Genomic DNA, 10,827 nt, shown 5'->3' with positions numbered 1-10,827 from the left:
GATGAAGCCATCAATACACCGATACTCAAATGGGAATATCTTAAATTTAGAATCAGAAAAACCTTAATTGCATTCGGTAAAAAGTTAAACAGACAAAGAAAAGAAGAGGAATCAAATGTAGTGAAAGAACTTATGAATCTGTATGCCAAATTGAATTGGACTGAGGAAGAAAAAGGAAAAATTTATAATTTACAATCTAAGTTGGACGAAATGTACCTTTATAGAGCCAAGGCTGCTTATTTGCGATCCAAAGCCAAGTGGATAGAAGAGAGTGAAAAGAACACTGCCTATTTTTGCAATCTAGAAAAACGTAGACAAGAATATAACTCAATATGTAACCTAATAATCGACGGAGAGGAATGTACAGACCCTAAACGCATTTCAAATGAAGTATTTACTTTTTACAGTAACCTTTATAAGTCTTCATACTCAGAACAAAATGTCACCTCCTTCTTTGACAAAATCAGTAATTGGATTCCAGTAATTGATGATAATTTTAGAGAAATTTGTGATGAAGACCTGACTATAGAAGAATTTGATTTTGCTATTAAGAGCATGGCATCTGATCGTTCACCGGGACCAGATGGTATAACAACTAATTTCTATAAGCACTTTTGGGAAGACCTAAAATTACTATTATTCAGTGCAATAAATGAATGTATAAATCATAAGGAGCTTATGACAACAATGAAACAGGGAGTTATAAAATTAATTCCAAAACCGGGGAAAGATAAGAAAAAACTAATTAATCTAAGACCTATAACACTTTTAAATACAGACTACAAAGTTTTTACAAAAGTTTTAGCCACAAGACTAAAAACAGGTATTTCTGAAATAATTAGCCCAACACAATCAGGATTTCTCAAAGGACGGTTGATCCGAAATAATATCCGCTTGGTTTTGGACCTCATCGATTACAATTACCTAATTAAGGATGATGGTTTTATGTTGTTCTTGGACTTCCATAAAGCATTTGATTCTATTGAACACACTTTTATTATTAAGACATTTAAACATTGTGGGTTTGGTGATGCATTTCTGGATATGATCACTATGTTGTATACTGATATTAATAGTTGTGTTTCTCTTTTAGAAGGCACATGTCCCAGGTTCAGGGTGGAGAGAGGTATCAGGCAGGGCTGCAGCATCTCACCTCTTTTATTCATTGTAGCCACTGAATTACTTGCTATTACTGTCATAAACTCAAACATCAAAGGATTAGACATAAATAATCACAAATTAATAATAAGTCAGCTTGCCGATGATACAACAGTCTTTCTAAAAAATAAAGAACAAATTCCATTGGCCTTAGATACAATAAAGATCTTTTCTGATGCTTCTGGACTACGCCTGAACCTGGACAAATGTGAACTCATGAGTATCCACAATTGTTCTCACTCTTCTTTGTATGATATACCTGTCAAAAATGAAATCAAATATCTTGGAATCTGGATAACTAAATGCATGGCTGATAGTGAAGAAAAAAATATTCAGAATACAATTGACAAATGCAAAAAAACTCTAAACCATTGGCTACAGAGAGATTTAACGTTGTTTGGCAGGATAATGTTGACCAAGGTTGAATCTTTGTCCAGATTAATCTATCCAGCTTATTCCCTAGCCATCCCACCAAGAATTATAAAAGACATCAATAAGGTGAATTTTAATTTCATATGGAAAAATAAACATCATTATGTTAGTAACAGGGACTTGATAAAAGATTATGAAGAGGGGGGTTTAAAAGCAATCGATTTTGAAATAATGAATGGCATTTTAAAGATTAATTGGCTACGATCTTTCTTGAAAAATGATAATGAGATCTGGTTCTTGATACCATCTCTTATTTTCAACAAAGTTGGGGGGGATCCAATTCCTTTTAGTATGTGATTTTGAAATTTCTAAACTACCCATAAAACTTTCCAAATTTCATCAACAAGTTCTGTTAAATTGGAAATTAATGTTTAAACATAACTTTAGTCCCCACAATGTTCCATTGTGGAATAATAGGGTGATATTGAATCGGGGGAAATCTATGTTTGTGGAAGAATGGATGACAAAACAAATTTGGTCTGTGACACATATAATGGATGAAAATGGAGATATACTTGAATTAAACAGGCTTAATGAGAAATATGACATGAGTTGCTCGTTCGAGCTCTATAAAAAGGTTTCACAGAATATCCCAACAGTCCTTGTAAATACGGTAAAGAACAATTTTTCAAATATACAGACTCCAAATTTGCATAAAGTTAAACTAGATGGTCTTGACTTGGTTAATGGAAAATGCAATAATCAGTTTTTGAGGAGGTATTTGGTTAACACCTTATATCCAGGTAGGACAAAACATTCACTCATCTTTAAAGATTATAACAAATCTGAGATCTCGTTGATCAGAACCAAATATTTAACATTTCCAATTCCCCCCAAATTTAAAGAAGTCCATTTTAGAACTACAAAAAATATTTACCCCTCCAATGAATTTATGAGAGACAGATTTAAATTTGTGTTAGACAACTGTTATATTTGTAAAACAACTTCGGAAACAACAGAGCACATGTTCTATGGATGTGTGACAATCCAGAATTTATGGAAATCTCTCCATGTCCTAATATTGTCCCAGTATGGATATATTGATTTTTGGTCTTTTCAAAATATTCAAATTGGAGTAATCCTTATGGACAAAAATAGTGAGTTTTTAGTTAACAAAGTATTACATACATAAATGCCGATATGCTAAATCCCCCCCTTCATGGCCTGCTCTTAAAAACGACCTCTCCCTGTTCCGTAAATCTCTTAAGCTGATAAATAAGCCCCAAGCAATCAAATTGCATAGATTTTTAGAGGAGTTTGATTTTTCTTAGCCCCTTATTTAAGTTATATGTCTTGTTTATGGAACCTCACTTTTAGAGATTTTATGATCCCCCTTGTCTTCTTTATTTCTGTTCCTTGTTTTTCATTCTTTTTTTATTCTTATTTATTTTTGTATTGGTTATTCATCTTTTTATATTATTATTATGTAGATGTGTGAATATAAATGTGTATGTATACATGTGTATATGCAAATATATGTGTGTGTGTATATATGTTTACTTTTAGTTATTGTCGATTTCATTGTGGTGTATAGGAGATGTGATTCTGTTCTGATTGTTTTAATATGTCGCTTGTCTCTTTGAGATTGTCATTGTTATTGTTCTAAATAAAGTTCTTAAAAAAAAAAAAAAAGATAAGGACCATTCGCCCATGTGTGGCTGGACTGTGGGATTATGGGACTGTGGGAGGGTAATTTTAGCATATGGAAAACATGTTTTAGCCTTGTTTTAATAGTGTATAGTTAGTTCTGCCGGCAGGGTTTTTAGCAGGTTGCAACACTTTTTTTTAGTTTTTTTTTTTATTGTATACGGGTAATTTTATCTTGTATTTGTGACTCTGGCTGAGTTTCTTTTATGGAAATAAATGGTGTTTGAAGCCAGCTAAGTTTCTGTGCCCTGAGCGCTGACCCGCTCACTCCCCTTCCTCTTGTATGTGAACAGACGTGGTGGGGAAAATTTAGGTCCACCAGTCTTAGCGGCTACAATGACAGAAATATAGAGAAAATTACATTTTCTCTGTAGCAGTTCATGGATTTCATAAGCAACACACTTTAGTTCACACAAAGCATAAAGACAAAAAAGCAATATATATACTGAAAAAAATGCAATAGGGTGGTTGTTGAATTTGCATAGAATTACTTCATATATCCAGCATGACAAATTTAAATTTCACATCTAAACATATTTTTGTCTTTTAATTTTCACATATTCTTTAAGAATATTCATTCTTTTAGAACAAATCATGTTGAAAAGAAACAAGTTAGTCTTTTTTTTTCCTCAAGCTCCGCCCCCTGGAAAGGAAAAATCGGCTGCACTGTCCGCCATTTTTGTCTCTCGCTTTGGAAAATCTACTACCATCTGGAGTTTTACACTTGAAGGTAAATAAGATTTTAAAGCTAACACACCAGTGAGAAAGAGTGTAGACCCTTTATATATGTGGACTTTTACTGGGGTGTTGTTATTTTACAGGTATGTGGGCTGTTTATCGAAAACCATGAAAGGCCAATGTTAGCTAGCTCCAGTTAGCTAATGGTAACCGAAATTATGCGATAAGCAAATTAGTAATTAACATATATAATGTGAGTTAATATTGTTTGTATATTCTTTCAGTCTAAATTAACAGACTATTACAAACTTGCATCAGTGTCTGTAGTAAGTGGTGGTACCTGCAGTGTCTTAACCATTAAACAAGCTAATGTAGGCCTGGGATATGACTAGTTTGTTGAAACATGTCTGCTGCCAATGTGACTGCTCACACACGGTAACATTACCAGCACATAGCCACAGCCGCTATAAACATGCTGAAAGGTCAATCTAGCTTCTGTAGTCAGCAGCTGGAAGACTCAACACAGACCCAAGATTCAGTGTAACGGTTATCTAAATGTTGTGTGTCCTGTTTGTAAGCCCAGAAAAAGAAATTAAATAAAATGACGGCCTTGAGCTTCAAGCTAATGTAAGTGCAATGCTATAGCATAAAGCGACTAATGCAATGATGAGGTTGTTAAATTAGTAAAAACACAGTAAATATATCCAACATGAATCATTTATATTTTTGGTCTAAACATAATTAAGTCTCACGCCTTTCACTTGTTTTAGAAGGATGTTCAGTCTTTTAAAACCAGTCATATCAAAATAACAGAAAATAGTTATGTTTTCTGTTGAAACTCCACCCCCCCCCCCCCCCGCTAATGTGCATTAGCTTTTTTTCAATGTGTGCCCAGTCACATTCGCTTGTTTTTTCTCAGTGAATACAGACTAACAAACTTATGTCCATTTAGTTAACTGGTTGTACCTAAAATGTTTTAGTTAAACAGTTAAATAAGCTAGTTTTGCCATGGGGTGTGCTCTGTGTGTGTTGGGGGGGGGTGTCTTCACTAAAGTGGGTTTATTTAGGGCATGACACCTATGCAGTACTCATTAGGAGAGGAACTGCGTGACGTGGGGCTTTATTTCATGTTCTGGGGCAGTGAATGTAATGTACTGATAACATGTTACAGACACACAAAAACCCAACAAATTATTTTAACTGATTTATAGAGAGACTGAGAGGAGGGCTTAAAGAGATAAAAATAATGACAGTATAAATATGTTAAATTTATTTTTTCTGTATCGATATATGATGCTTATCCCTGCTGAAGGGCAGATTGGTGTTGCTTCAGAACAATTCTCTAGCGCTGTTATGTAGAGGTGTTACAGTTAATGTTTTAATAACATTATTTTATTTACTAGTGAAGATTTGCATATGTTATCTCACATTCTGTAAGGTAAATTTTCTGGAAAGGTCAAATTAACTAATTTAACTAAGTATTAATGAAAGACCTTGATGTGTATATGACAATAATAGATGTAGTTTATGGGTCATTTGGCAGAACTGCAAAATGGCCAGAAGGAGGCAACTGCTGTGGTTGCAAACAGGCTTTGGGTGGTATGGAAGTAAGGGCAACTATGGAACTGCTCAGCAACATGGGACCCATAGCTAATAAATAGTAATATGACAAAAAATAACAACTTTGTGTGGATGTAACCTTGTGAGATTTGAGATTTTGACAGCATTTTTATGTGACAACTTCTCTTTTTAGATAAATGCAGAGTTTAAGCGCATTACCACCATGCCACTGCAGTCCATATTACTCTCGCAGATAGATGTGCTATCTGACAAACTAATAAAGGTCTTCAAAAGGCGAGGAGGACAAATAGGAAGAAGACTTCAGAACATTCTGGAGCCCACGGCCCAGGTAAGAAAAAAATTAATTTGTGTATACACTTTAGGGAAAATAATAATTTTAACAAAATGCTGCTTGTCACTCTATGCCAGGAGTATGTTGAAAATCACCTGGGATTTTCACAATTTACCATGGGTTCGTTTTTTGTTTGTTTTTTTCCTTTACCTGCATTAGAACTATGTGTGGAGTTCATAGTTGAACACCTCTCTATGCTCTGACAGTATTCTGCTTCTTTGCATGGAGATTTCACTTCATGCATTACCTTTTTAAGCATTCTGAGGACTCAAATCACATGCTGTAATGAATCCATTTTTTTTTTCACCTAATGTGTTAATGTTAATATTTTTTGGAATAGTGACACAGATTAAAATAAGATTTGGTATAATGTTCTTTAACCAGTGTTCTGTTTAATTAAATTTTGGAATTCTGCATTTTCTAGGCCACAGATGAAGCCATTATTCAACGATCTAATAAGGAAACAACCATGGGAATTTACATCATAAAGTCAAGAGATGCCAATGGCAGCCCTGAGGACATCAGGATAGTCCTTGAAGGCCAGAGAGTCTGGCAGGATTTGGATAACTATACCCTAGCAGCTGCAATGCTGTTTGGACTAATGTACACTTTGAACCTCACCTACCCACTGGAAAAGTATACCTTTGAGGTATTATAGAAACTGGTTATGGAGCTCAAAAGGAACAGCCTTTCAAAGAAGGCCCAGGTTTTCAGGACCAGACTGTATGATTGAACAGTTTTCCAGTTATGATGTGGGAACAACATGTTTACCTCTTCGAATATGTACCATCCTTTGTTTTAAGCCAGCACTGGTAAAGTTGCAGTACATAGTGAAACTTATTTTTCTGGCACTTTTCAACTTGGGGCCTTTATTACTGCAGTTTTCACTTTTCAAGCCATGGCTCTTTTAAAAAAAAATTCTAACTTTGAATTTCCATTTTTCTCAATGGAAATGGTGCCTTGCACCAATTTCACCAGTTTGCAATTTTTTTCCCAAGGTGCACCACTACAAACAGATTGCATCGTCTAGTGATTGTGATGTTTAATGATAGAAGCAAGCCAATACTAATCAGTTTAGGTCTCTTGGTTTTGTGCCTGTGGGTTATAATGATATTTTAAGTCTCTTCTTTGTGTCATTTTAATAATTACACCCCTGTTGCCATATTACCTTATGGCTCTTACATTTAAAAAACTATTTTTTACATAAGCGCGATGTCATAAGGCCCCACAAGGTTGAATTCAGGTTACAGCAGATAACTTTGAGGAATGTTGTGGAATGTTTTTCAAGAGATGCATTGTACAAATATGACTCATGTATATTTTGGAAGCCTGAATTGAAAGTCCATTGTTACAACTGTGTAACAGGTCATTGTTCAAAAATGTTTTGCTTATTTCTTTGATTGAGAGAAAGTGTACAGTACATACAGAAAAATCAGCCTTAATGTAGTTTTATATATTGAACACTCAATTATATATTAGATTATATATTATATATTAGAAATTTGTTATAAAATAAGCTTACCATAAAATAATCTTGTCAATATAACACATAGTAGTCCAATACAATTAACACAAAAAGTTCATGTCTGATAAACAAGTGGTTTCTATAAATATTTGACCGGAATGAAAAACATAACATAAAAAAGTCATGTTCGTGTTACCAGAAAAATGTGTGCAGGTATAACATAAAAAAAACTAAGGTTAACCAAACATAACTTAATTTCGTGCAACCGATTACAATGATTTTTTTTTTTATGTTTATCCCACTGATTATTTTTTTCAGTGTAGACTGACATCTAAAATGAAGATAAAGTATTTGCGGCTCCCAGTATTTTCTTTTGCGTGGAAATCGCGTCCAACTGGCTATTTGGGTGCGGTTGCTGACCCCTGAGGTAGACCATTGAGCATATTGCATCTTGTTTTTTAACTTACTCAATTAGCAGATTTCACTGGAAATTTTTATTTAATTGTCACGGTCTGGCTGGCAGACCATGGGGATGAGGAAAGTAGGACCCAAAACGCAGGACTCTGCGATGCCACAGTGCACTTTAAATAAAGTGAATAGACGGGTTAGTCCAACAATTAACTCAGAGATGCAATTTGCCAATGGTGCTCATCCCTTGCTCCCAGTGCGTCCCGTGCTGTAGCTCCCTTAGTGTGTGTGCTCCCCAACTCGCTTCTTCGCCCGACTTTCCTGGAGGAAGAAGGACAATCCACAATTAGCCACACGCCTAGCACAGACTATACCGGTCAGGAGTAATAATCCCACGTCGACTGTCGCCGCGAGTCCAGGTTAAATACCTCTTCCTAGCCGGGAGGGATGATTACCACCAGCTGGTCAGGTAATCAGCTGCAGGTGGGCCAGCAACAGCGAAGAGGGACTCCCGATGACGACAGTCGCCCGGACACGCCTCTCCCACGACGCGCGCTTCCGTCAACAGCCCCGAGGACCGGGGAGAGAGAGAGAAGCAGACACGCGCACACACACACACACACACTCTACATACAAATGTGGACAGAACAGTAGACGACACTAGTGATGTGCGATACCACTGATTTCCTTTCCGATCCGATACCAAGTAATATTCAGGGTGGTATCGACGATACTGATCCGATACCGATACTTTGTACAAAACGGATTTTATTTATTGTATCTCAAATTATAGCGTCATAATGATTACAGGACATCAGAATACCTTCTTCTTATCACTTAATAATGCAGAGTTCATCATATAGAAATAAAAAAACTAAAGTTGTGTGCTATTTGAACACCTTGCCTGCCTGGAGGACTAAAGGACTCCGTGAGAGACTCTCACCCTAGCAGCACCTGTCCCTCTCCTCCTCTTCAGTTCGCCTCAACATACGCTCGTCATATTTTGTGATATGATTTACTCTGAGGTGTTTGACAAGGTTAGTGATGTTGCCACAACCATACATGCCAACCCTCCCGATTTTTCCGGGAGAATCCCACCTTTCTCCAGATTTTCCACCCGGACAACAAAGTTGAAAAACCATATCGCAGAATTCATAGCGCGGCCCAGCCAATTCCAGTTTCCAAAATGACGGCAGCGACTTAGTTTTAATATCACTCTTATTTCTCTTTCTGGGTCGCAAAAAAACTTTTAACATATTTTCAGGTGAGAATGTAGCTGTGTAAACTTCAAATATCTGAGCCGACCGACACATCGTCTTCAAACCCCCGCGGTCTTTCACCACTCGGGTTAAACATGATGTACAAGTCACTTTGATAACTTAAAAATGTTCTTGTTTGGCTTTTTCAGTGTTTTATTTGTTCGTGAGTAAATCGGTTTGGCTGAGATTAAAGTTATTAGATTAGATTAAATTAAATTAAACTTTATTATTCCCTCGGGAGGGTTCCTCCGGGGTTTTCACACAGCTGAATAAACGTCAAACAGAAAACTGATTAAACAGAAGAGTTTACGTCAGTGTCCGGTTATATTTTAGACAGCAAGGAGCAGACGGCAGAGTTTCACTCCACCGAGGGAGCTCGTGACGTACTACCCGGCTTTCTTTAGACCGCGAAGGCCGGTCCTCAGGTGGAAGCAGCCTCTGAATTTGGACACCCCCGCTGTTTCTGGGCCGGCCAATAATAACGGTGACATTTAACGTATTTTATCCGATAAATAAACCCTGTAAAATATATTTATCCGCCCAAACAGCCCTTTTGAATGTCTCCCTAATTCTGAGGTCTCAAGGTTGGCAAGTATGGCCACAACACCTCACTTTTTTTGCCACATTTATTGCAAACCACGGCTCAGCTGTTTGTGGAGGTAAAATACATCCGCACAATTACGCTCAGCCATTGTTGTGAGTGCGCACGCCAAGGGGCTGCGAGACATTTATACAGCCGTATTTCGCACATGACTATGAAAGGCGGAAGAGGAAGTAGTTCCTTTGAATGTAGGCAATCCGAATGTTATAGTTTCTTTCCACTGTGTTCCTGTTAATGATAAACTACAAATTTACTCTAAATTACTAAAATATCGATATTTTAATGTGAGAATCGATTCTAGAACATAAATGATTGGTATCGGAGGAATCGATATTTCAGGATCGATCCGCACATCACTAGACGACACTGCTCTCGGACCCCTGAGTCCTCCAGAGCCGGTCCGTGACATTAGGATATATGCTATATGCTATATGAATTTTGACAATATGATGCGGTGTTTATAAAGGGACTGAGAAGGAAAGGTAAATTTCGAGCAAATTTCATTTAAAAAAAACAAAACAGATCTACGCTCACACCTTTGCGCGTGCGCACACGAAGTGCTGCTCTTATGGAACGCGCGTGCGTTATATTCGATTTGTGCATGTGTCTGTTTGTAACGTCACTGAAAAAGCTGCGGTTTGAAATTTTTCTTCTGCACCTAAATTTTCTGGTTCAGATTAGTGATGGGATTTCCGGCTCTTTTTAGAGAACCGGCTCTTTCGGTTCGGCTCACTAAAAAGAGCCGGCTCTTTCGGCTCCGAACCGGCTCTTCAGGTTGTTTTGTTGCTTTAATTTATTTATTATTAACAGTATTATAAAATTATGCACAAAAGGAATTACTAACGTTAAAAAAGTGGTTTTATTTATATATGTTTATATATAAATATATGCGGTGGTCCCTAGAGACAAAACACGTACAAACTCCAAGACACATTTCTAGCATGAACTGAACTTCCAAAGCAGAGCTACTAGATCACTTAAATTACACAATTGAAAGCATGTGTGTATTGTTTGTGTATTTATACACAGGCACTCATATATATTCAAATAATTTAAAAAAAAATGTTCATTTACCTGTTACTACCACACAACAAATCCAGTCATTGGTACTTGCTGGCTTGTGTAGCCACTCGGTAACAAAAGTTCAACACTGCCCCCAGCATCCTGGAGCACTTCTGTTGTCTTTTGTACGTGTTTTGAGTTTTTATGTGCTTCTGAGTTTTTACGTGTTTTGGAGTTTGTATGTGTTTTTACGTGTTTTGGAGTT

At 36.7% G+C, this 10,827-nt stretch overlaps 1 long non-coding RNA gene across 1 annotated transcript; it reads left to right on the top strand.

Annotated features, from left to right (window-relative positions):
• Positions 1-3,875: 3,875 nt before the first annotated feature.
• LOC308398624 lies at positions 3,876-7,166 on the top strand. The gene is made up of 3 exons (XR_013971978.1): positions 3,876-3,967; positions 5,669-5,824; positions 6,252-7,166. It is a non-coding gene; the product is annotated as an uncharacterized lncRNA (long non-coding RNA).
• The last annotated feature ends 3,661 nt before the right edge of the window (positions 7,167-10,827 follow it).

This window comes from Rhamphochromis sp. 'chilingali', assembly GCF_963969265.1.
Source record: "Rhamphochromis sp. 'chilingali' genome assembly, chromosome: 6".
Classification (NCBI taxonomy): Eukaryota; Metazoa; Chordata; class Actinopteri; order Cichliformes; family Cichlidae; genus Rhamphochromis; species Rhamphochromis sp. 'chilingali'.
This window is presented reverse-complemented; position numbering and strand designations above follow the sequence as displayed.